At 34.4% G+C, this 27,469-nt stretch overlaps 1 protein-coding gene across 3 annotated transcripts in view; it reads left to right on the top strand.

Moving 5' to 3' along the window:
* Positions 1-27,469, top strand: part of Dip-lambda (Dpr-interacting protein lambda) — a 146,186-nt gene that overhangs the window by 82,109 nt on the left and 36,608 nt on the right. For 2 of the 3 annotated variants that reach the window (XR_014437628.1, XM_083093130.1), the window contains exon 3: positions 7,750-7,877. The exons of the other annotated variant lie outside the window; for it this stretch is intronic. The gene's annotated coding sequence lies outside the window, so the exon portion shown is untranslated. The remainder of the gene's footprint in view (positions 1-7,749; positions 7,878-27,469) is intronic. 3 annotated transcript variants of the gene reach the window in all.

Raw genomic sequence — 27,469 nt, 5'->3', positions numbered from 1 at the left:
AAAATTGCTCGCTTTTTCCATCCTTGACTTTCCGGCGTCAGAATAGCCTGCGAATAGACATTAATTTGGAATCGGGAAGATTTTGAGGAGCTAAATCGACATACCAGACATTTACATTTCACAGAGATATACGTGCTTCACAGATAATCAAAGTTACGTATTTAATATGCCTTTTATAACAACTTTTTATAACGATATTTTTCTTTCTAATATCCATTTTTTATTTTATTATAATTTTTATCGTATTAAAAATTGCATGATTATACAAATATTCCTTTATTCTATATAAATATTTCAGTTAATGATAACGTATGTTTTTTTTTATTGCCAATATTTTATATAAATATGATGCTATTGTTAATTTAGCTTCAATAATATGAAAATGCGTTTCTCTAAAGCCATTAAAGTCGACCATTCTTCATACAAATAATGGGAAACGTTTCGATTTGCGTTATTATGAAGTTGTATCCTCTTGAGGATATTATATATATATATATATATATATATATATATGTATATATATATATCAGTGAAGTGCTTCTATATTGCGATTGCAACCGTGCTCCGTCGCACCATGGGGGAATCAATAACAGGATACAATGAGTCCTGAGAAATAATAAAAACGTATAACGCATTCTGGACAGATACTAGAGGCAGCCGCGCCCGCGGCTATCGCAGAATTAATTTCTATGCATCTCGCGTTTTCCACTATCGCGCCGACTCGCGTACACGTACACGTAAGCATAATTATCCTTCGTGTTTCATACTTTCAGGATCGAGAAGCAATTTTGCGCCTATACTCTAGCTACTAAAGGATACGAGATATTAAGTTGCGTGCATAAATTAAAAATTCTCTTTTCCTCAAAGAAAATAATACGATGCGCTGATCATCGGTGAATGAATATGCAATTGTCATTAAATTCACGAAGCATTACACATGCATGATAAGAGTTTAGATTTATGGAGAATCCTCGAAACTGCAATAAAGTGCAGAATAATAATATCATATATTGCGCTGGCAATATCAACTGGAAATATAGTATTTGGCCGGGAATACGCATAGTAGAATTTCGAGTAGTTTGAGTTTGTTTAACATATATCATGCGTATAGCTTACATTCTCGGTATCTCATTGTCTCGTAAAATTAATGACGGGCCCCACTGTATAGCGCAAGAAACGCACGCATGCGAGTAATAGCCTTTAAAAAGGCTCGTGGGCACCCTCCGCGTGGACCGGGAGTCCCTTTTTTTTCCTCTTGGAACACGTTGCTTTATCGCGGTGATCTAAAATTACCGGAAATTATGCAGAGTGCAAGCCATCTGTACAACGGCGCCGCATTGTTTGCGCGTAAAGACCGCATGAAAATATTATTTTTAATCGTCATACATGGCGCACGCGTCGAACAATGTTAACGTAGCGGGAGGGAAAGGACCCTCTCTCAGCGATGACGCAACGCGTTCGCAACGAACGATATATTTCATCTCATTAAAACGTAAATACGAATTATACGGCGCGATTGATTGATTTAACGGTACTCTTTAATAGTAATTAATCGGTAATTTATCGCTTCTCTCGTTTTCCAGTTGATTTGCGTAAATTATTCCACGCAATCGTATAATGTAAATACTACGCGACACGCAACATGCAAACTGCAAGCCGAAAGAAACGTTTAATGTTACTCGATATTTGTGGTTTATAATCGTGATCAATTGATAAAGATAATTTTTGCTTATTAAATGTTTAAACGCATTTATCGCTTAATACGATGAAGAGAGATGATGCATAAAATGTAATTTCAACTCAAAGATGAAATATTCATGAATCAAAATATTTAAGCTATTTATCGAACGTATTGATTCTGAAATATGAATGACAAAAATATGTTTTCATTATTCATCATAGTCTATATTATCCTATGTCAAAAAATAATTGCATTATATTTACTTTAAAAATTTATATATATATATATATTCTTATTAACTATATTTATGTTTAATTTTGGATTCAGAGAGAAGCAAGAGAGAACATATGTGAAGTAGGCAAAATATTCGCAGCTATAAAAAGTACTTTGTTACATTCCGAGAATAGGAAGTGCAATCTCGAGATGCGGCATGACAATGCGACACACGGACTTGATATCATTTTATATCGTATAATCACGACGCGGTGCGAATACCATATCATCGGCATTCGACGTGGACACGTGAATACGCGCTTGATTACCTATTTGCATTTTTGATTGTACGACTGTAAATCAATTTAAACCCCTGCTTCCGTTCTCATGCCGACAGCACTCTCACCGTAATTTAGCGTGCTCAATCGCATGCATTTCGTTGCAATTGTCCGAGGACGTTACTCTACGTTACATGTCAAGATTTAAGGCGATTGACTTGTTGTACATTAGTCTGCATACTAATCAATATTACAAAAAATATTTACATGATTAATTAATATTATTGATTAGCCATATAATTAGTTTATTATAATATTAGAATATATATTAGAATATTTTTTGTAATATTCAAAAAAGAAAGAAAGTCCACTCTCAATGTGCTTTTGTTGATTAAGTACATCACGGCCAAGTTCGCTCGCAACATCAAGTCACTCATTGTCAGTCACGTTACATGACTCACGTGCCACTCGCGTTTACGCCCATAAACTCACGTGACTGCTCTTGTCAACCGTTCGTTGTCGTGTCGCACGATTCACGTGACTCGTGCGCTCATGCAGCGCAATCTGTACTTGTACAGATTCACGTGAATGAATCAGCTGTGCGTACGCGCTACCATGCGAGTAATAGCTGCAACCTATCATTTCCTCTCGCGAGCCTGATTTTTAATTTTACGAGCGGTAATAAATCCGCGGAAAATTAACGTAGCAGTACGCGACAAAAACGGATCTCCAAGGCCCATTTTCCCATTTCTTTTTTAATTTTTTCCCGTAATGCATTATTTTGATAAGGACCTATAATTGAACAAAACTAATGTTTTGTGTAATTTGGCAATTCGAATATTGAAAGATTTAATATTTATTACTATAAATGTGTGTATAATTTTGTATAAAAATTATTCAAACAAAAGTATATCAGAAATAGCATTCTTAAAAAATTAAGATGTCATTTAAATAAAATCTAATTAAATAGAAATGACTTGAAAATTATTATTATAAAAATTATGTTATAATAAAACTTTCAACATTGCATATATATAATATAATAATATAATAATAACTAAAAATTAAAATAATCTACATTAAAATATTAAATACTTAAATTTATAAATAGAGAGAGACATATTTTACATATATAACAAATAAATTATTTAATATTAAATATGTATTCTATGAATATAAATAATTTGTGTATAGTGTAAGTATATTTTTATTAAATATATAAATAATAAATTTTTTGTCTAATTGTAGAGTATTATAAACTGAATAGAATCATATAATTAAGCATTTTGTAGAACAATTAAGCATAAATTGTATAGAATCATATAATTAAGCATTTTGTATAACAATTAAACATTTATACAATTATTATCTTGTCAATTGTTATTTTCTCGTTATACAATGCGGTTCAATCTTTTGATTATATTACAGATTGCCTGGTTGAATAGCATAATAATGTTACGGAAAGAAAAGCAATCTTGTTGAAGTATAAACCGCTTTTATTTGCAGCAGAATGCACTTTCGTGCATCATAAAATGTATCTTGAACGTTTGGTCTTTCGTCTGAGACATTTCAGAATATTACATTAGCGGCAGTTAGAAGAGAATTCCAATGAAATGATGGAACGAATATAAATGTAACAAATGTCGCGAAAGGTTTCTTAACTCTCTCGCTATTATAAAGAAATAATATTTATTTATAATTTATTTACAATAACAAATTATTTGAAAATGTTAAATATAAAATATTCACGGAATATTTCAAAAGTATTTCTATTTAAACTATTTTTGATCTGCATTCATAGAAATCAATGCATTGTAAAAAAAGAAGATAAAAATTATTAAATAGACACTCGGTATCTGTTTTCATTCTCTTGCTAAGAGATTTTGCTGCTAACAATAAGCAGATGGAAAGACGACAAAGTGAGAGAATGGATTCGCGTGCAACGGTGCGATTGCGGACTATCAACTTACGGAATCGGATGAAGAGACGAATCGATGAGAAGAAACTTGGGAAATAAAAGGGATAACGGTCGAAGAAAACGCAAATGTCAGAAAACGAAAGAGCGTTCGATCGAGAAATGAAAAATTGAAGGTGCGCCGACGGGCAAGGAAATGGGAGTGAGAATTCGAAGAGGCGAATAACATATCAAAGAATTCAAAGACGATGACATTGAAGAACAAAACTGAAATGCGGAACACAGAATATTGCAAAGGAAAATGTTAAAAACTAGACGAGAGAGACAAAGAACAAGCAAATGAAGAATAGAGATGAAAACTTACGGAAATACAGCGTTTAACATTACACGCAGCTATTTGACTTTTAATCTTTGAACACAATTTTTGTATTACATTAAGTAAAATTGAGACAGCCATTCATAGTACGAAATGCGAACATGCAATAAAAGATAAGTAACGAGATGAGTAGAAATATGGTGAAAAAAAACTAACAAGCAAAATTCATGGATAAAAGCGAAGCGGAATATAATTCGAAAGAATGGAAATCCACTCGTTTGACTATGGATCTTTAACAAGAAAAAGAGATAAAACGCAGAATAATAAAGCGAACAGCCCACTGGACAAAGCTGTCTATTTCAAACCTGTGTGAAAATTAATCACGGCAAATTAAATCGTAGAAATTATTAGAAATTTCTTTCTAATAATAAAACGATGCTTTAAAATAAAAAGATAGCAAGAGAAAAATGCATCGTACAAAATAAGTGAAGGAATTATATAATAGAAACGAAGCTGGAGGCAACGAGAAAGAGAGAGAGAAAGAAAATAAAAGGTAAAATAGGGAATAAGTAAGAGGAAGATACGAGGCAATAGAAAGAAGAAGAGGATGCGAAACGGTTTTTATCTCATAAGAATATGCAGAAGATGCCTTTTACCGTACATCTTAATATGATCACCAAGCATATAGCCATATCAGGAGTCGTACGAGGAAAATTGGTTAGAGATAATTGAATGGTTTTACGGAGCTGTGCTATGGTATGGCTATCCCGAGATAGGGATCGTTTCCACCGGAAATTTCTACGGTTACTGTAACATGCACTCCGTACTAACGGCAGGAATTTATTCGTAACGCGACGCTTAATTATAACGAGTAATGCGAACTTAACAGACATGACGACATTGATGATAATATATATTTTAATATACTATCTTAGAAAATGAAATAAGTAATGTCATTCTGTATCTTAGAAATGAAATAATTGATCGTCTTAAAATATTAATATTTATAAATATGTTTTACAATTATTAAGTTTACATTATTAAATAATTGATTTACATGTGCTGATTTTTCTCAATAATCTTATTTTTTTCTTTTTAAACTGAGGAATACAATTAAACACAATTCAGTGCAATTAAATGTAAGCAGCTCAAAATTATCTCTACCTATGAGAGATATCTTTTAGATTTTAAATATTGTCTTACATTTTTCGCAACAAAGTAAGAGGATTAACATCTGATATAGGCTAAGTTAATTAAATATTTAATTGCACTCTATATTATAGCTAAAACTCAAAAGGAAATAAGAAATTACAGTTAACAACATCAATCCGATTAAATTAAATAATTCCAAATTAATTATAATACGTTTGAAATCTCCCATTCGAGGATATGAGATATATCAATCTATTCATCCATTGAATCCACATTAATGTAGACGTTATATATTTAATTCACAGATATTTCTTTTATCTAAACTTTAAATACATAGGATAAAATCTTATACATTTATAAAGGAGTAAAATCTTGCATTCATCAGAAGTTTTTTACATTGATAAATATCGCAATCGAAAATAGCGTCACACACACATATATATCCGTCAGTACCATATATTTAAGTCACTCGAAATCAACTATTATCCGATTAAAAACTTTAAATAATGAAGAAGAAGAAGGAGAGAGAGAGAGAGAGAGAGAGAGAGAGAGAGAGAGAGAGAGAGAGAGAGAGAGCTATCGATAGCAACACAGCCGGTGAGGAGGGGTTTAATTAACACAGAGATCAGGTCGGGTAGTCGAATTGGAAATTACTGGCGCGGAGTCGCGGGTAAGGTTAATCCCCGGAAAGCCCCGGCTCTCTCCGGGAGATGGTATGAGATAGAGAAAGAGAGGGAGAGATAAAACGATGAGGCAACTCTCTACGATTTGGGACACCCCGAGTTTATAGGTGCAGCTTCGAATAGCGAGGCGATTGCTATCCCTAATTCGTAACACTAAGCACCAAAGGCTGCAGCTTTAAATATGTAGCGGGTCCACCGCATGCATCTGCATGCTTTTCCGGAAATACGGATGCACCGCGTACTTACTGATACTTCCGTTTACCACGGGTTGAAGATTTGTGGCCCCGATAGCCGACGATGCGGTAACATCAAGCTGCGATTGATGGACTAATATTTTATTTTGTTTCTATTTCTTGTGAATATAATAAATGTTTAAATTAAGTGTACGAGATTTTTGAGTTATTATTTTAAAAATATAGCATTATAACTATATAAATTGCTTTCAAGCGAAATATTTAGTATTGGAAAAATCGAGAAAAATAAGTATGTTTTAAATATCCTTTCTTTTGCCAATAATTATGCTTTATTATATTTATAATGTGGTACAAAATTTTATCGGACTATCTTTTTAAATTTTATTTTTAATTTCTACGAAGAAATAATGCTTTGCGAAATAAATAGTTTTATAAAAAATATAATTCACTAGTGTTTTGTACAAAATAATTTAGCGCAATATTCACTTTTCGAAGTGATTAAATCTTACTATCGACAATTACTCACACTTTTAGCTAGATGGACCACAAAGCTTTACCATAGTTTGAAATGCAAAGCTTTCAATGGTGAGATCCACGTAACACACTCTGTGTGCACGCGTGTCGCACGCGTATCACACGTTCGAAAATATTGGATGTGCGGTAAAAGTGCAGCTCGACCTAAATACCAAGAAGAACCGAAATTTCCGGATTAAATTTTTCGCCAGCGGATTGAGGTTTCGCGCTCGCGAACGGACTCTGCACGTTCGCAATTATTAAAGAACGGCGTACTTAGTTTTTGCCGCTGCGTGCATTACTAGATTTTAGGTCGCATGAAAGAATAATTCGTTCTCTGAAAATGGGAACTTTCCCTTATCATTGTTCTCGCTTGAGATTCATATTATAAGATATTACAAAGAGTTAGTTTATATAATATATAAAAAAATGTACAATATTATATTATATTTTTATATTTTATTATATTTTTATATATTTTATTATATTTTTATAAATCTATAATATTTATATTTTATATATATACATATACATATATACATATTTTATTATATATCAATAATATTATATTTTTCTGCATAACATTGTAAAATCTATTAAAATATAAAATCCTACATAGAATGTGAAAGGCGAAGTAACAGAGCGAATAAAATTATTACATTGTACATGTGTGCTGCGAATGAGTATCATTATCAATTGAGAGATTAGTGTTCTGGCTAGATCAAACTTTTGTTAAATAAATACTTATTTATAATGACAAATTCGTATATACGCTCGACTACAAAATAATTTATATCTTCCCAGATCAGCATGAGCAGAAAAGAGTTCTAGCGACAAGCGGGACGCGAAACTCAGAACGCATGCCTAAATCAGCCTGGGAAGCGGATAACTTGCTAGTAAGCGGCTAACGGGTCACTTCTAGGGGATAATAGGTAAGTTCAGAACGTAAGCGCCTCTATCTGCACTGTAGAGCAGGATTTAAACATCATTCGAAACGTCGAGAGTGTATGCCCATCGTTGTAATGAGAATCTTCCGCGCCAGTTGCGACAGGTTAATAATCTCGCCCTCTACTAATTAGTTATCGAACGGCAAATCGTCGTGCTGTCAATGAGAGGCTTCGTCGATCAGAGAAAAACGAGACGCTTTCAAGCTTGCGCGCTGCAGAATGTAATTGAGTTTAATAAGCAAGGGAGAAAGAGAGAGGGACAGAGAGAACGTGCGCGCACCGAGATATACACTTGCAATTTGCGAGTTCGCATAATCGATGTATCGCCGCTGGTCATATTGATGGGATCTAGCTGTAGCGTATGCGTTATCGCAAAGCACGCTCGCTTGCTTGCTCGTTACAGGCGTGTTAATGGTATATTCATGCACATTACGAAATTACATTATAACGTAGACTAGAACACACGCGCGATATCGTTAAGATTTATCTACTCCTAATTTTGTACGACAAAAATCGTCATCAGATACGGCTATGCAAATAATAGATAGATTCGCGCGTGCATCGGCATAAATGAGTAAGGGAAGATTTTTGAAATTGCGTTTATTTCATCCACCTCGATGCTTGGTGGGTTAGTCCAGGTTTAACGGCGAACATTGTGCCTAAACGCTCTACAAGCACCTCACCACAATTCGATACACACGCCAGGATAAATTTCACCTGTGATAGCTGGCTCGCGGGTGCATTCACAATGAAGCATACACACACATACATACACGTATACTTTGGTTAAATGCGTGTACTTACACATTTTCCACATGAGGAGGGATGAAAGCGATGCTAGCGGAATCGGCGATAAAGAGCGTCGAAGGGTTGGAAAAGGGAGCGAGGGCCAACTTCGCAGACAGTTTAAACCCCACGCCGGTCGGAAATCCGCCCACTCCACTTGGCGCGCGAATCCGAGTGGTATACTACTTGACCGTTCGAGTGGGGTCTGAATAGTGAATATCTTCGATATTCGCACGGAAAGTTCGGTCGTGTGCTTCAACGAGCCCACGTGTTATCCGTACGATGGCGGACGAACGCTCTTATTAGCGATAGGTATATATTATGAACTCTATGAACTTCTCTCTCTCTCTGCCTGAAACAAAGCGAAAGGATATCACATCACGGATATTCGATATAGTAATATGTAGACTAAACTTTTCGCATTGTTAGAAATAAAAAACTCATTCTCAGTTTATCTAAATAATAATTTTTAAATGATTATCATGTGTTTAAAAGATGCTTTTAAATGATTTCTGTAATTTGGTTTTTTTTAAAACTGTGAAATACTTTTACATTTTAAAATTAGAAGAAGATACTTTATGCACACACACACACACATACATATAAATCGAATAATTATATATATACGTTATTTTGCCGATAGAAATAATATTATATATGTATAATATTTGTTAATATTTTACTATTTTTATCAATATATTTTTCTTAAGGAGAGAAATGATAAAGATATAGATTTGTAAAAAAATCATTAAATGTTTGACTTTATTCTTATAAAAGTAAAAAGTTAGCTAAATTGGCCGGACGTGTACTCGCAGTTATAGCTGGTGAAGTGGATAATGTGAAGACTGAAGTACGCCCCCGCACATATTTAATATGCGCACAAAATTAATGGTTACCTCGGCCGAGCGAAATTTCGCTCAAGTACCGACGAGTTCAAGCTCAATAATGCTATGAGAGTATGCCGGCCAAATAGAAATTTTCGATTTAGTGAATTAATGCTCTTGGATCTCTCTCTCCGCGTTACCGCAGAAAATACAATTTATCAATTACTACCGATATATAACGATCTCTTCTGAACTATAATCTATAAGTTTCTTCATTAAAGTTAAAGTTGGATTTTCCTTAATGAAAATTTGAGAGAGAGAAAGAGAGAGAAGAAGAAAAGCCAATATTCTTTATAATTATATAATCTTGATACGAAACATTTAAATATAATATCTATTATACGCTCTGTGAAAATGCAAATATTCTTTTTATTTTCATTAAAATTATTTAATAATTATTTATATTTTATTTAATTATATTTGTTTGTCATCTGTAATCGGGATGAAATATTTTTACTAATTTCAAGATGTCGTGTGCAAAAGTTAAAAGATATCACATACATAAGATCGCCATTTCAAAATATGCAAAAATTATGATGCTTATAGAGCGGAAGGACGTTGATCGACGAACTGTCTGGAAATTGAGTTTGGCCGACACGTTTCGAGCTGAAATATTATTGCGGCGATCGAACCGAATTGCTTTTATTGTCTGCATTAACTGCAGCGGATTTTCAGTCGACGGGGGAGATAGAATGAAATAATTACCGATATCACGCATATTTACAGCGCGCGCAAGGGCCGATGCGTTTTAACCGAAATACGATTTCGCGCCGCGAATTTTCATCAATTTCGCGCGTATTCGAGCTGCTCGACGATGTGTAATAGCGATGTGTGATTGAATATCTGCCGATTTATTATACAGTGAAATATATTACGCTTTTTATGAGTTTTGCAAAAATAATCGTAGGATTAAATAATCAAAGTCTTTAGCCTTTTATAAAACAAGATATATATATGTTAAAATAAACATTCACTCTCTTAAAATTTTTAAAATATTTCAAATATTGTAAAATATAAAGTTGTGTGTAAAATTGTGGAATGCATATAATATAAAACATATTAATATCAATAATGATTTATAATCGATAATGAACGAGCAATAAAATACCGCTAGATGACATCAAATTTCTCGCGATAGTGATCGCTATTGGCTTTTTAATATTAGTCATACATTTCAGCTGTACGTCATAATCATGGGATTATTGTCCAAATTAAATTCCAACGACAGTATTAATAACATTCTCACTTTTTGACAATCGCGTAGTTATTACCGGAATGAAATTTTGATGATAATGTAATATCAGTAATATTCTCGCGCACTTTTCCGTCATGTATAACCACAGATTATTATTCAAAATTAAATATCATCGAGTTGTTGCGCGTTTGTCGCGATACGTGCAATCGTCGTATTGGCAGCATTTTATATTTTAATAATGTTATAGGTTTGCTTGATTGCACCATACATATATCATGCATCATACATATATCGATATACATTCATTTTTCATTTTTCTCATTTGAGGGCTTATCGATTCATTGGTTAAATAAAAAAAAAACGTAAAGAGCGCGTAATGTAAAGAGACATAGTTTCGATATCCGTCTATTCTAATTCTCATTGTCTTTTTATTGAAATTTTATCGGACAATTCGAAAATGTCCAGTTTAAAACACGTACAGTTTCCATTTGAAATTTGTTTTAATTTATGCTTTGATTTTTTTATTATAGGTATAATAGAATTCGTTTATATATCATACTGAATTTTTTTAAATCGCAAACTATGTTTTAAAAATAAAACGAAAAGTAATTCTTGTTTTGATATATAAGTTATGATGATATAATATGTACGCATGTGTTGCAGACTTTTTATAAAATTAATCTTTTTATATATATAAAAGAAATAGCTTTTTTTATAAAACATTCAATTTTTATGGACTAATATTTTATAAAAAATTCTAATTTTTTTTGTAAAAAAGCTGAATTTACAAAGTATTTGCGATATACATATATACATATATATGTATATATGTATACATATAATATATCATACATATAATATATCAATTGAATACTATTGAGTGAGCTTCAATAAGTTTACTCCATATCCGAGGAGAAACTCCGCCATCCTAATTGAAATGCATTAACTAAGCAGCACGTGGTCATTCCTATCATATGGTCCTTTTCGAATGCGTCGACGATAACGGCAAATACAAAACCTAACAACTATCGATAACACCAACTGCCACTCTGGCATTGTATTCGGACATCGCAACCTTTTGACTTCGATGGACCTATGTTCTCGAGCATGGCCCAAGATAACCCTTTCATTTGAATACGTCTGAATATGTTTCACAGACTTCTGCGAAGCCAGGCAGCCAGGAAACCGATAACGTCATAACGAACAAAGCAACTTTCGCGTTTATAAAAATACAAACTTTTTCAAAAATATGAAATTTATTATGTTCCTTTGTGTTTCTAAAGAATCGATATAAAAAGGAAGAAAAAAAATCTTGTAATATAGTTTAGAAAGAATTTCTTTCCTCTCTAATTTTAAATATATGTGAAAAAAAGTAATTATAATGGATTTAAATTTGTAGAAGAATAACTGTGTAAATATAATAATTTATTTTTTGACATTGATTCAAGATTTTTATTTTTTGAATTTTATATTGAATCTACTGTAAAGCAACTAGATATCACGGTTCAGTTTCGAATTTTCATCTGATTAATACTATTACGATACGTTGCATCAATGCAACGATTACATCGCGACTATAATTTGGATATTTGGACCATCCGCGACTTTCAAAAGCGTTCGTGAGCGAATATTCTGCCAATAATTACACATTGAAACGCTTAATATCGAATTCGCGTTGGTAATAACTGAAAGCATACTGAAATTTATGTTTATGAGATTTTATTGTAACACAATAACTATGCATTTATTATATAATTTATTTAGTTTTTAATTTCATTATAATAAATGTTTTGATCTCTAAATAAATATTATTTATATTTATTTAAATATAATAATCATATAAAGAAATAGAGACGAGGGATTTAATTAAGTAAATATGTATTTAGCCCAAAAGTAATCCGCTAATTGTCTCGCATAAAATCAGCCGTTTCGAAAATTAACAATCGATCGTCGAGATTCGTCAACGACGATTACAATCTCGCGCCGCTAGGTTACGAGAGGTCGGTCCATCCGGTCAAAGCCGATATCCATTATCGAGCGCGAAATCAGAGGTGGTGGTACTTTGACAGACGCGTCTCAACGGCGTTGACCGGAGTATCGGGGACGATTCCCGGCACCGTATTTATGGGGACGTGCAGCGTGTGTAATAGCTCCGAGGGATATAGGGTAGAACGTAACTCAGCATCAGGAAAGCCGGGTCGGGTCCACCCGCGTCCCCGTATTTCCCGTAATCCAGAGCAACACGCTCATGCCCCGTATACCATCATCGTCACCGGCAGCACCACCACCACCATCACTACTGCCATTCCCATAGATATACCACATGCGAGACTATACAACCGCGAGCGTTCCACTTGCCAGTTACTTTGAGGTCGGAACACCATCCTCCGGTACGAGCTATCCTCTTCATGCCCCGGCGAATCCTTCCCCAGGCTTTCCCCTGTCCACTCGGATACGATAGCATCTTAATCGTGCTAATTCGCGCTCACCCATCACCGGTCGACACCGGGTATACCATGTTACCGGCCACGCCAGGATTTTGAGGCTTTAGCCGCCTGACAGGATCTAGATTTAATATTAAATCCTGAGAATGTTCGTCGGTCGGTGCACTCGTTAGCCGATAAAAAAAAAAGTTTTATTTCTGATACCGTGGAAACGTTTGTATAATATACTATTTTGAAAAAGATTCATTATCCTGTCCGGAGAGTTAAGTGACTTGTTTCCTGATCGACTAATTCTGAATACTTTCCACAATGGTTTCTTTAAATGCTATATATTAGTAGCGCACTGCTTTTAAAGATTTTTCTATTTTGGAAAATGTATTATCTTCGTCTAGAGAATGAGAAAATATTTTTGATGTCGAAATAATTAAAAAGAGTCGATAATTTATTTTTATAATTATAAATATATGTGAATACAAAATTTGAAATATTTTTTTCTCATTATTTCTGAAAATTGGAAATATTTATGAATATATTCTTGAAATATGTTAGTTATAACTATAACGTATCAGCTAATTATAATATTTATTATTGAAGAAACGGAGATAATTCGCTAACATGGCCGGACTTTGATATAATCGAGATTTGGTCTATATCCTGCAAAAGGTAAATCTTTTAAATAAACAGACAATGACTAAACAACACTATTTTTGGTATTATCATAAATCCTGCAAAAGCATTGGAATCGAAATCGGCTGCAAAATGACAAAGCAGAATAAATTGCAAAGCTTAACCTGCAATAGCATTTCGTTTTAATCGAAAATCATAACAACGCTGTACAGAATTCGGGCATATTGATTTATAACAAATCCGAAATGTATATAATATCTGTTAAATATAAAGCAAGTAATTTTTAATTACTTGTCTTTATACATACAAGATTAAAACTAAAATTGAATTTGGAAAGATTGGCTAAAGTAAGAAAATCTCTCGTGAGAGAAATTTTCAAGGAAAAGTTGATTTTTGCACGTTAAAATTCAATTCAAGACGGAGTAAAACAAGACATAGCTTGAATTATATATTCACAAGCAATTATATATTCGTAGTTTATCTTATGAACAATGTTGTAATAATATATGGAGATGTAAATATAATTAAAAAAAAAATATCCATGGATCATATCTCAGAAAATATCATTAGATAAAGAATTATGTAATCATTGATCTCGATATTTTATCTCGCAGAAAATAATTTCTTTTTTAAGAATTCGACATTTCTTGAAATAATTAAACATGCGTCTTATCTAATATAATACTATTTTGCTTATCTAATACTATATACAATGAGATTTTTTTTTTTAAAGTTTTCATTTTATTTGCGCGTCCGTTTTCCGTTTACTGTTACACGCAATGTAAACGGAAAAGTTTTCCATGATTCTATATTACTTTCTCATTGAAGAAAACTTAGAAATCGGCATAACAATGGAAAACTTTGCTCTCTAGAAAGTTGCTCAAAGTCGGTACTGAATATCAGCTTTCTCTCTTTCTCATGCAGACTTTTCTTATCCTTCGAGAAATCGAAAATCGCGTACTATATTTAAAACGAATTATGGTTGCATCCTATATTTTCGCGAATTCTTTTCAATCAACATTTCATATATAATCTTTTTTATTTAATCAGATCCACTCTTCAAAAAACCATGTTAAATCGATACCCGCAAATATTATTGCCTTTTTTCCGCGATGCTGATTATTTTCGATCAATAAATTTTTATTTCTCCTCATCTCCTCTCTCCCTCTCCTCCTCCTCTTCCTCCTCCTCCTCCTCACGCTTTATGTATATAATTATATATAGAGATTTTTTCAGGTTATATTACATAGTAGAAGCAATTAAATAGCGCTCTAATTAAGTAAATAATGTTTGGTAATGACTAAAAAATTTGAGAAAAATTTTCGCGGTTGAGATTGTTACAAATTTCGCATATTATTATTTACTAGATATTTTCAAGAGTCATTTTTATAATATATTTTTTGTAGATAAAAAGATTATATATATAAAATATTACTAAAATAGTAAATAATATATTGATAAATATAACATATATTTGATTCAAAATATGTGTAGAAAGGAATTCAATATTAATAACATATAGATTATCGTTTTATAAATAAAACAAAAGATATTTCGCTTTTATCTTTATATGCAAATTTTTTTTTATTATATATTTCGCGTAATCTTACGTATATGTGTGTATTTTAATATTTATATACACAAATTGCTTGAAAATTAAATTTGATTTACTATGTATCGATCATGATCATACGGGATACTGAATTTCCTAGACTGTCCGAAAGAATTTAATGAAAGAACCTGCAATATAGAAATGATAGTGCCGTTCGAAAATATCTCGGCCCACTTCGAAACGGATCAACGGGAATACAAACTTCAGTAATTATCGCCGACGTAATGTCTTTACCGAAGTGTCGAACCTAAAAGCATCGCGAAGCATCCGTCCGGAAAGTATGAAGTAAGGGAGGCTGTAACTAAATCGCCTTACGGCTCGCTACGAATGATGTTCGGGCGTAACGTAAGTACCGACGACAGCTCAGTAAATCCGATATGGCGAACATTATCCTCCGAGAGTCGTCTTACTTCACGTTAACCTCGATCCACGAAAGGATCACACGAGTGCTCCGTGAAACACGTTAGTGACAGAGCAGAGAATTCTCTATCTCTCGAAGAGAAAATGTAAACGTTTACAACTTGACTCCGAGGGCGAGGGTGAAAAATTCCTTAATATGATACATTTCTCACTGCTCTGGAAAACGATGATTCCGACTCGATTTCGTGTAAAATGAAATATATAGAGTTGTATAGTTTATATATATTATTCTACCCATAAAAAGTATAATTTTAAGTACAAGAATTTCCAACTTATGTTTAATTTATTTTTGTAAAATTTAATTTTTTAAATAGAGTTTATTATAATAATTGCAATATATTATATGGCATAGTGTGTGTGTGTATGTTATGTGTAACAAATATAAAATAATATAATTAAAATAATATATATCAGAAGGCGTTTCATTTTCATCGCATTTTAATGGCAAATCCTTTGATGAATATGCAGTTAATTTCTCCTTAGCGGACTTGTCACTTATCCCAACTTTCAAAATTTTAATTTTAAATATTTTGATATAACCAAGCCTCAAATGAAATCTTTGTAAACAAAATCCATTTGGAATTGTCTGGAGAAAACACGATTATTTATCTATAAATATTCCAGAAGTTTAATTAAACTAAGTTTTCACAATATTAAATGATTTCTAATTAAATGTATCTAAAAGTTATCGCGAAAAAAATTGTTAATGCGTTTATCATTAATATATGATATGTTTACAATGACAATTGTAAATTATATATGAATGTAATATTACATTTTGATATAATATTTACATTACGCACACACGTTTTCCAAAAAAAAATTCTTTCTCTATATTTCACAATAAATCTGTTATCCCACATAAAATATATAGAGAAATATTTACTGATGCTTGTATACGCGCAGATCGAATATCTGTACAACGCCTTAGAAATTCATTGCTAGAATATGGGTTGTCGATGGAACATCGAATATGCAGACGCGATGAAATTATTATAAAAGTTGGTTGAGAGGGACCGGGAAGAGAATTTCTGCCACTTCAGCGCGACTGTCGCAGCAACTTTCCGTGAAATAGATGTTTGGATAACTTTAAGGAGGAGGACCGGGTCTCTCGCGCGCGGCGCCACGAAATAACGTGTGCGAAGTTTCCTCCTGTCTGCTTGAAAGGACATTTAGTCTTTTTGTAATGTCTTTTAACGTGCCATTTAATGTCAACGATATTTTTCTATTCGTAGAATGCTATTATTTTCATGTCGCTCGTTTAAAATTTTGTGTCAGAGAGCTGCACGACTATCGTAACGAGATCACGCATTAATTTTGACATTCCGCTTTCAGTTAAAATTTAAAGTGTGTTATATTCATTATTTCAATACTCATTTTTTTCAACGAAAAAATTCAAAGAATTTTATGCTTTTTGTTAAAATTATTAATGAGACCGCGATGGAGTTGTAATAAACTTTTGCTACAACGAATTTAACTGAAAACTACGAATCGAGCTTGTTACTTCTGCAGTCTTATTATACCGAATAATTCAGATTCGATTCGATATCAATCGAATTTTGTTCTACTTGCACTTGTTACAAGAAAGTTCTCTCGCATAAAGAAAAGCTCATCGATAATCTCCGCTCTTTAAAATTCCTCGAAAGGAACGAGCGCTCGCATCAACGCCACGTTAAAGGAAATTTTCCGCGGATAACATCGTAAGGAATTCTTTATCGGTCGAAGTTTGACGCAAGAATTTATGACTTTGCCGCAGGCAAAAAAAAGGTACCAAGCGATCGGTTGTCGGTCCTCGAAGCTCGAACTTCCGCGACGACGACATCGTCAACACTTCGTCGAGGCAACGCGAAACGTCTCGTCGCCTTGCAACGAATAACGAGTTATCGTTTAGGTACTTTAACTTTTTTTTATATCTTGTAATTATATCATATCTAGATTAGCGAGATGGGTTGCTTTTTATGAACTAGCTCCCCGTCGAATTAAATTAAATGAACTTGTGTAAAGTGTAACGAAAAGCTTTAAGAATGGAAAGGGTGAGTCGGTTTGATATCATTATGATCAAGGTATTCACAAAGCTAACGAGTGTGGACGCGAAAATAGGGGGACAGACGAGGGGAAATGGAAGACACGGGAACCCCCTTCGTCCCGATAAATCATCCTCGGGAAAAACTTGCGGGTCACTCTAACTCTAGCGGGAAAACGTGGTCCACTTGCTATGCGAGCGGCGCGCGGCTCGCGCGAGCGCGCCATGATATTCCTTGCATAATTATTACCGCGTTGGCTCTCGGGGAGGGACTTCTTATCTATTCCTGACTGGAATACAGGATGGCGAGCGAGCGTCACGTCCGGAGGATTTTTGCGTCACGTGCGCCGCTCTCTCCGATGCCCGCGAGAGACGGTCCTCTTCTTTTCGGAGAGGGGAGGAGAGGAATCAATTCGCGGGGGCAGTCGAGCAGCATGATATGCCGAGACGAGGCCGTGGCGTGCGTATGGCAGGACGAGGAATTTCTTCCCCTTCCTTCTTTTCGATAGACTCCATCTTCCCGATCGCGTCGCGTATTCGTTTCCCGAATCACAAGATCATATGCGTAGAATTGATGATGAAATTTGGAAATCTATTCACGGCTCGAGATATCGAAGATTCGAAGAATCACACTGCATGAATTTAAGATTATCTACTCTCTAAAAGTGAATCAGTGAAAATATCACTAATTTAAACAGTAAAATAAGATTTCACTGAGAATCAGTGAGTATTTTCAGTGGAAACGCTTATTTTTTTGTTATTTTATCTTATATCTCACTGATTATGGTCAGTTAAAATAAAATTCATTGTAAAACCAGTAAATTTCACTGTAAAACCAGTAATCGCTAGTTCGTTCGTTTACCGCTACGATTGCTATCTCTCTCGTATTTAATTTTAGTCATAAGAATTATATAAAGTTTGCAAAGAGCGACATTTAAAATTAGAAGTATTATTTCGATTTAATTTCTGATACAATCTCAATAGAGAGGCTTCATATACATATTAAATCGATCTTTATAAGTCGGACAAATAAATGTCTGGCGACTTAATGAAAATTATTCGTTCGTTATCTATTTAAAATAAGTTCAATATACATGTAATATATATAAATAAAATAAAATTTTTAATATAATAAATATTTAGTAAATATAAATAAAATTTTTAATTTTATATGAAATAGAGAGATGAATTGTAGTTTAATATTACTGACAATAACGAAAGAAATATTACTGATATTGAGAAATATTACTGATTGAAACAGTCAAAATTATTAACTGATTCTTTCAATAAAATATCACTGATTTACAGTGCTGTACTTATAACTGCTGTAATCAGTGACTATTTACTGTTTTTCAGTGATAATACACTGATTCACTTTTGGAGAATAGAGAGAATTCAAACATTTATATAAAATAGCTCTTGGATTTTTATATTAAAAATATTCTAAAGTACCGCTGCTTTTTTTTAAGTGTCAATCAGCAACTGAATATAAGTTCAGAAAATGCACTTTATATGCGAGCATATATATTGAAAATCGGACAGCGTAGCGGATCTTAAGAAAGAAAGTGCGAAATGTGAAATGTGAGGATTTGCGTCAGACGTAATGCGCTAGAAGAATCATAGCGTAGCTGCTCCATTTATGACACAGTACTGAAAAATGACGTAATCATATCTCGAACAAAATGAAAATTCCTATATTTGTCTCACATCCACTTTATATTTTGTCTGTTTTTTTATAGTTGTACTCTTTAAATTTTCTTCCAATTTTTCTCTCTTTTAGTTTGGGTGTTGAAATATACGATGTATGTAAAAACAAGAGATTTCTAATTTTCTTTCGTCATAATTCTTTTTTTTATTGAGTCACTTGTCATCTGATTGAATCATGTTATTTAATAATGAGCCTGATGTATACTTTATCCTTTGAGAAGAATTGGAATAAAATTTGAGTATGATTTGGAATAAATCTTGTAGTAATAAATTTAGTAAGCTTTTTAAAAATCGCACATCTGCACTTCCTTGTCTCTTCGCGCTGCTTTCTGCTTCAAGAAGGATAGGGTGTTCCTCGGGGAGAACGATCCTCTCATTGGAACAGATCAGCGGTTTCGAAAGCTCTAAAATTATGATTCCTCGAATTTGCTCGCGACACTCGAAACGTTCCTCCACCAATCACCTATTTATCATACTTTGCAAGTTGAAAACTTGCGCCTGTACCATTTTTCCGAAAAGCTTTTGCTATATATTATATTCTTGTTTTTAAATTCCTTCAAATATTTAATTGTAAATCACTTTAAAAAGATATCTTATTAATGATTCTATGAAAGTCGCGTCTTTGAAAGGAAAGATTCGAGGAAGCCACGACAGCGATGATGTTAAGAGTGACACGCAGTCGCCGTTGTTGCTGCCAGTTGCAGCGGCTTCCTCCGAGACGGGAATATCGAGTTTACCGTCCGTGTCACACGGCACGTGGCCTTCTGTCGAGACGAACATCGCGAAGTTTGTCCGTCATTTTATGCGGTACACCGTGGCAGAAGCTCGTGGAAAATAATTAACGGGGCTGCTTGGAGAATCGCGTGCGCCGCATGCTTGAAGTAAGAATATCCGTCGCATTTTCCGCGCGGAAGTGCTTTGGAACGGATCGGAGATACGTTTCGAGAACGTTAAAAGAGAGAAATATATTCCCCGAGTCGGGCGACGACGCTTTATCCGCGCGGAATTTTTGTTTTCGGCAGTTTCTGTAAATTTATATTCAGTTCGAGAAAGCATTAATTTTTCGATCTTTCCCAACGTTTGAAAAGTAGATAAATATGTATTATGCACGGCAACAAAAAATAATCTAAACGACAAATTGTAGAAAGTTTCTTTCTTTCTTTAAATATTTCTCAGAGCATTTTAACTTTATCGAGGCAATTTTTAAATCGAAAAAATTTTATGTAAAAAACAAACGCGATTTACGACAATCTCGTCTGCTTCCGTAAAATTGCGTTTCTATGCGTTGTCAATGCATGATATCGAGATGATCGAGGGCGAAAAATTCGGCAGTAAAATTAACGTGCCACCGTCTTTTTTACAGCGTGATGTTTTGGGCACGCTAGTCGTAAATTTTGGCGGATCGACGTGCTGCATTTTTGCACCTTGTTTATTTATTTATTTTTTTTTTGACGCTGGCGAAATTTACAATCCGGGCTTGTAAAGCTTATGCGATAATGCGTGAGTTCAACGCGCTTCCATTTCGCATTGCTTTGCACTTGAAACATTCATTTGAGAATAAAGTTTATAGCGCATATCTTTTTTGCGACGTAAACAAGTTTCATTTTAGAAATGACAAGTATGCAGTTTATCTCTAACTGCCATTTTCTGTTCTGTTGTTAAAGGTAAAAATTCATTTTACCCTTAATTCAAGCACTATTGGAGAAAATTATTTATTAGATCTGATGTGAAAAATAATATCTAACAATTTGCTTTTTTAAACCTTATTTATTTTCATTTTTCAGTGTTTTAAAGAATAAATAATTTAATTTGGAACTAACTTATATCATTTTTAGAATAAATAGTCTCTATATAGTGACAAAAATATATAGAGACGTTTACTTGTTCAAACGAAATGATGTTCGAGAGAGTGCATCGCTGCGCATAATGTCGCGATTAAAGGAGGTGTCGCTTGAAAAAGGGTTGAATGGTATCCTAACGTAAATAGTGCATCGTCCCTCGTTTGCTCCCAGCTTTCCCCCTTCGCTCGCTATTTTAATTTCTGTTTACGCACACAAGGCGCAAAAATTGGCGTTTAAAGTGGCTTTAAAAGGCTCTTCGGACTGTACGTTGTGGTGCGTAAAATCTTCTTTGGTTGCTCGTAACGACGGATTAACGACGTAATAATTTTATTATAATTTTTGAAACATTGTCATGTCGTTGAAACTTGCAATGCAAAATAGATAATCGACAGTTTTCCATAATACCATATATTGAAACGCATTGTTTCGTCGCCTGATATTTATTAAAATAAATTGTCCTTAATCATGACTAATTTTAAATCAGAACAAACAATTATTAAGTAATATTGACGTTAAGTAAGTTTGACATAAGATCTCAATTACTTACTTTCTTATATTTTTAGTTTTAATCTCGAGAGTTTATAATGTTCAGTTCTCTAAAAATAATTTCGCGATAAAACATCTTGTTTACAAAGTTTATTTTGAAAATGCTGTACTCGATAGTTTTTATTTACGGTTTTTCCCCCCCATGATATGATTATATAAAGCTGAAATTAAAAAAGTAGCTGCTGTGATCGCGAATGATTTCTCTTTGCAAAGCCTGCTAAGAATCTACAATTCACAGACCGGCAATGGTCTACGTGTGGACGGTCGACTTTGATTTACAGAACGACGTGTCTGAGGGTAGCCACAAGGTCTTCAAAAGAGGGGCGAAAATGCTTGGCGCGTGCGAAGAAAGCATCGGGGCGACACGTTCTCTATGCACGACGTGGCGTCGGAACACGTTTTCTCTATCAGAACGTCGTCGTCGTCGTGCCAAGTGAGCTGTTGGCCGTCGAAATGGACCTTCGCCGACCGAGGGATATTTCATATAACGCGACGTACGGTCCGTCGGCCTTTTAAAGCCACTTTAATCGCCGATATTCGCGGTGTGCGCCGGCGAACGAGAATTAAAATGGGGCGGAAAGAATAGGGTGAGAGAAAGAGAGAGAGAGAGAGAGAGAGAGAGAGAGAGAGAGAGAGAAATAAAGAACAGAGGTAAGCGAAAGAGAGAAGGAGGGAGAAACAACGAGTCGCTCTCGTTACTCGCATAAATTTGCTTCGATCCACCCTGCGAGCTCCGGTACACAGTAATTGCAGCAGGTAATTAACCCTGGAGTTATATGTCGAACGCTGGATGTTACGGAGTCATTATCGAATCCTAAATAACGCAGTACAAATTTTTCACTTGCACTGCAAGAGTGCAAATGATTTTTATCTTAAAATTTTTCAACTTTCTTCGTAAAATTATCAAACACAACGAAATATTTATCTTTGATTACATTTTGAATCTAAGCAAAGACTGAACTTTGAACTTCATTTATTGACGCTCTCGCAAATAGATGAAAAATTCTGTATCATTAAATCAAAATTATGAGGCATATTCCGCCGATGCATACTAGCGTGGTAAAAGGCGCCAAAGGGGTGCATACGATGCGCAAAATGGAAGAAAAGCACGACGGAAGTGAAATCAGAGCAAGAGGAACCTTGACAACGACTAGGAGAAGGTGGTTGATTAGATTTTCCGAGGATGAGGGAAAATGTGGGAGGTGGGCGCGGAAGGTTGAGGCAAATGCAGCGCGTGTTCATGTCGAGGACATACGAGGAATCGTATTATCGACTCTCCCAACTCAACACCCGTCCTTCTCCCTCTTCTCGTTTCCTTCTGGAGGCTGGAGGCGCGAGGGATGAGGCAAACCAAGGAATTATGGAGGAATTGCATACGTGCGCTGCGTCGCCAATGTTGTATTATATAAACCGCGCGCGAGTATAGTCGGACCTACCCTTCAAGTTTATATAATAGGAGAGTGCGAAAGGGCAGGGAGATAGGAGGGTGTGAGAGGAGGAATGGATGCAAGTGCGCGCGAGTAGACGCACGTTCCATCGCGGAATGCTCAAAGGAATCACTGTGTGTACTCGGTACGCAGCCCCGAGACGCTACTCGAGAGGAGGAGGAGATAAATACTTGCTACCCTGTCGCTGAAGTGTTTCCAAGTGGCTGGAGCGAAAACGTGTCTCTTTATGCGAAAAGGAACTCGCCGGAGGCGCGCGCTGCGTCCGATTTCAATCCCGAGCCAATTTATCGATCGAATGGATTCCTCGAATTTTTCGTAATATTGAATCGTTTTATCGACATAAACGCTGGGACTGCCATTTTAACAACGATAGGAACGGCCAGAATTAAATGCTATAAATTAAATACATATGAAATTTATATGACATTGTGTAACTTATCATCATAGATTAAGATCAGAAACGTCAAAATGACAAAATTGTATCAAGATTTACATTTAAGAGAAAAATTGGAAACGTAATAAAAATTATATTAAATTTTGTTATGTAACATTTACATATACAATATATTATGTAAAATAGGTAGCACTGGTCCATGTTATATTCTTAGATACTCTTTTTATTATTTATTATTAAATTAACAGAGAATTAGTCTTTGAAAAGTAGCTAAGCTGTTTTTAGATCGTACGATTCCGTTTCAGTGAAACATAATTTATGTGACTTTGAGATCGGTGAATCGGAAAGGTTAATAGCTTAGGAGAACTTTGCTCGTGAGTATACCATAACTTTACAGCATCGTGAATGAGCGTCATTGAAACAGAGAAGAATTTTTTGAACGATATTTCCTTAGATAACTTTTTTGAGATATGTTCTATCACCTAATGTGTAGTTTAATAAAAAATATAAATATAAAAACGTATTCAAAAACACTTTGTGTTTTCGATGTTTAAAGTATTTTAATCGGACTAATTCGTTTTAGAAATATCCTATCCGAACAATAGTCGATAGTACAACTTACAGTGCGCGAAAGTTTTTTGCGAGGCGAACATTTCGGCTGCAGAAACTCCGGACTATCTAGAAAATACCGAAGCGGTACATTGGAAGGATCGTTTTGCACCATACATGGTACACGTACAACGCGCAATAAGAGTTTAACCGGTGTAGGTAATGCGGAAACGAGTTCGAGTGCCTGCGATCGAAAGAAATCGCACTATACGAAGGCAGACCGTGCAGCTTATTTCTCTGCAATAGAACGCTGTAACAAGCGGAATCGACGGGCCGTGCGCGATCGAACCGACCGGTTAAACGAATCGCGAAACCACAAACCTGAAGGAGAAACATTTCTGATTAGACTTCCGGATGCTCCGAGGCTTGAACGCGTGCTTTTGTCACGTGACGCAGAGTCACGTGCGAGTTCTTTATAATTCAATCCCTATAAGTAATAATATTATCGAAATGCTGAAATAGCGACGAGAAAATGAATATAAATATGAATCTCCGATATATAGAATATCACATTACTCACTTTATTATTAATAATTATTACTCCACTTTGCTAAAGTTAATAATATAAATAAACATCCCTTTATTTTTACACCATTTTTAAGCCTTTTCATTCCTGCGTGTGACTTGAATATGCTAATATTATGTGCTAATTAGAATTTAGATTCATCAGGAGAATTATATCGCTTTCTTTTAATCTGTAGGTAGGTAATTTCTCCATATTTAACGGAACAATGAGAGGGCGTGCGACTTTTGGAGCTATACAAATCGAGGTCGAGATTTACACGATGCGAGGGTGGTGAATGGAAATGCGATGGGGGGTGGGCACATGTACGAAAGAGAGTAACCAGTTGCCGTATCGCCCGGCTGAATAACTGCGATCCACCTGTCACGAGCAGGTACAAATGTCGAACGGTCGGAGGAGATGGTAGGAAACACATCTACACAATACGCGCGCGCTCTGTTGGGTCAAAATATCGTTCTTTCCTCGATTCTATAAAATTTATCAAACGACCTGAGAGCAACCAATACATGTTGCGTCTCACGGTTCTTCGCAGCCAGATTGCTCTCGGGAGAAACGAGGCAAGTTGTGCGACATCGCGATCACTGATAAGTTAGGAGGTAGTAATCGATCGATTGAATTTGACATAATATTTCTCGGAGCCACGCTACAGTTGATAATTGTTGCCATTTGCTCTTATGATTTTTTAGAAAATATTCGAAAAGTTTGTTTCTGAGATCAATTAAAATATAAAATATTTTATACAATTAATTATACAATTAATTACAATTATATTTCGAGGATAAAATTTATTTATCTGTACGAAAAAATTAAGATTATTAAGTTTCTTTTTTAAATTCCTAATAATTTGAGAAAAAATATTTAAATTAATGGGTTATCAAATTGTGCAATCTAGATTAATAAAGTTTTCGATATTAGTATTTATTTGAAAAAAGATTAATAAAAATTTAGACACAACTTTTATAGCTTATAAATTAAATGAAAAAGATACATGTAGCAATGTATTTTCATCAAAGAAGAAAGTAGCCGCTATGTAAAACTTGAATAGAAAGCACTGAAATGAGGTAACAATATTGAAATATTTAAGAAGTATTACGCTTTGTTATATCTCTCTCGCGGGAAAATCAACCGGTTAATAATTGTCAGTATCGGACGTTTCATTTCGCGCGATATTTCGTTACAAGTGGCGAGACGGAGTTTTCATTCTGCGAATACAAACGGACGTTCTATTTCTCGTAAAAGCGAGATGCAAAAGACATTCGGGGGATGCATTTTAGTTGTGTATTCGGAAATAGAAGAGGCAGGATGTCGAGATGAGAGTAAATAGAGCGGCCTCGTAACGTGCGCGTTGAATGGAAAGATTTATTCGGCCAACGGGGCGACTGTCACCTGAGTTGTGTAGTTCAATGCTGCACGTTGACTTGTTTACATCCTACCATTTTTGCATTAATAAAAATTCTGCGAAATTAATGAAAATGTCGCATCACGTTCGTTGATGAATTCCGTGATTCCTCGAGGATTATCTTGAAAAGAAGACGCTCCGAATGTTGCAATATATTCAGTCTTAAAAAATATCCTTTGGATCGCTTATTTACGTATTTATTAAATTTATCAAAAATATTTTACTATTATAGGCACGTATTTTCTATTATATGTAATTATAACTTGTCACGCTTTAAATTTTTCCAAAAAAAGAATTTAAGAAAGAAAGAAGAAAGTGTTCTCTCTTCTTCTTTGCGCTCCAATTACCGCTTTGGTTCTTATTTGCTAATTTTTAATTAATTTTTTAATTAGTTATTTGAGCCAATTTTTTATTTTAATTTAAAATTTTTCTTTTCTCGTGGAAATATGATCGTAGGAATAGACCAAGCTTTCCAATCTCTCATAAACTTTACACATCTTACTTTATATGGAGCACTCATTCTTTGATTGTTAAGCATATCCAATTCTCGACTCGAGATTCTCCTTATTCTCGAGGTTCTTTCGCCATCGCGCTCTTCAATTCCGGATGCAATTTTCCATCCGATAGATCGCCGCTTATTTTCTTAGATTGCGCCGTTAGGCTACACCAGTTTGCGTCTTCGTGTTCGCGAACCGCGACAATGAACGAATTGCGTCAGGTTTTAAGAAATTCCAGAAATTCTCCACCCAAGAGTAGAGTATTACATTAGTTTACGCTTCGCGAAACGTAAACAGCGCAATTACATCTGCAAATGTGAAGTACGCCGCAGAATGTAAATAATGCCATGACAATATCATGAGATTAATTGCAGATTCTAATTTATAAAAGAAGTATAAATGTTAGATTTAACGAATCTACAAATACAAGAAATGAGCAGAATAAAAATAAACTTCTGATTTACGAATGACCAAATTTGTTAAAATTTTTTGTAAAATTTTGTTTTCATGCGATATTAAAGGATATTCTCAACATATTTATAGATTTTCTTTACACCTCGCATTTTATTCGACGATTTCAAGCATCGTATCAATTAATTATACGAGTTAACTGTACAACAAT

The sequence above is a fragment of the Camponotus vicinus genome, unplaced genomic scaffold (genome assembly GCF_025532165.1).
Source record: "Camponotus vicinus isolate PSW18456_S1 unplaced genomic scaffold, iyCamVici1.0 SCAF_3, whole genome shotgun sequence".
In the NCBI taxonomy this organism is placed as follows: Eukaryota; Metazoa; Arthropoda; class Insecta; order Hymenoptera; family Formicidae; genus Camponotus; species Camponotus vicinus.
The sequence above is the reverse complement of the archived record's forward strand: the minus strand, read 5'-3'. Positions and strand labels throughout refer to the sequence as shown.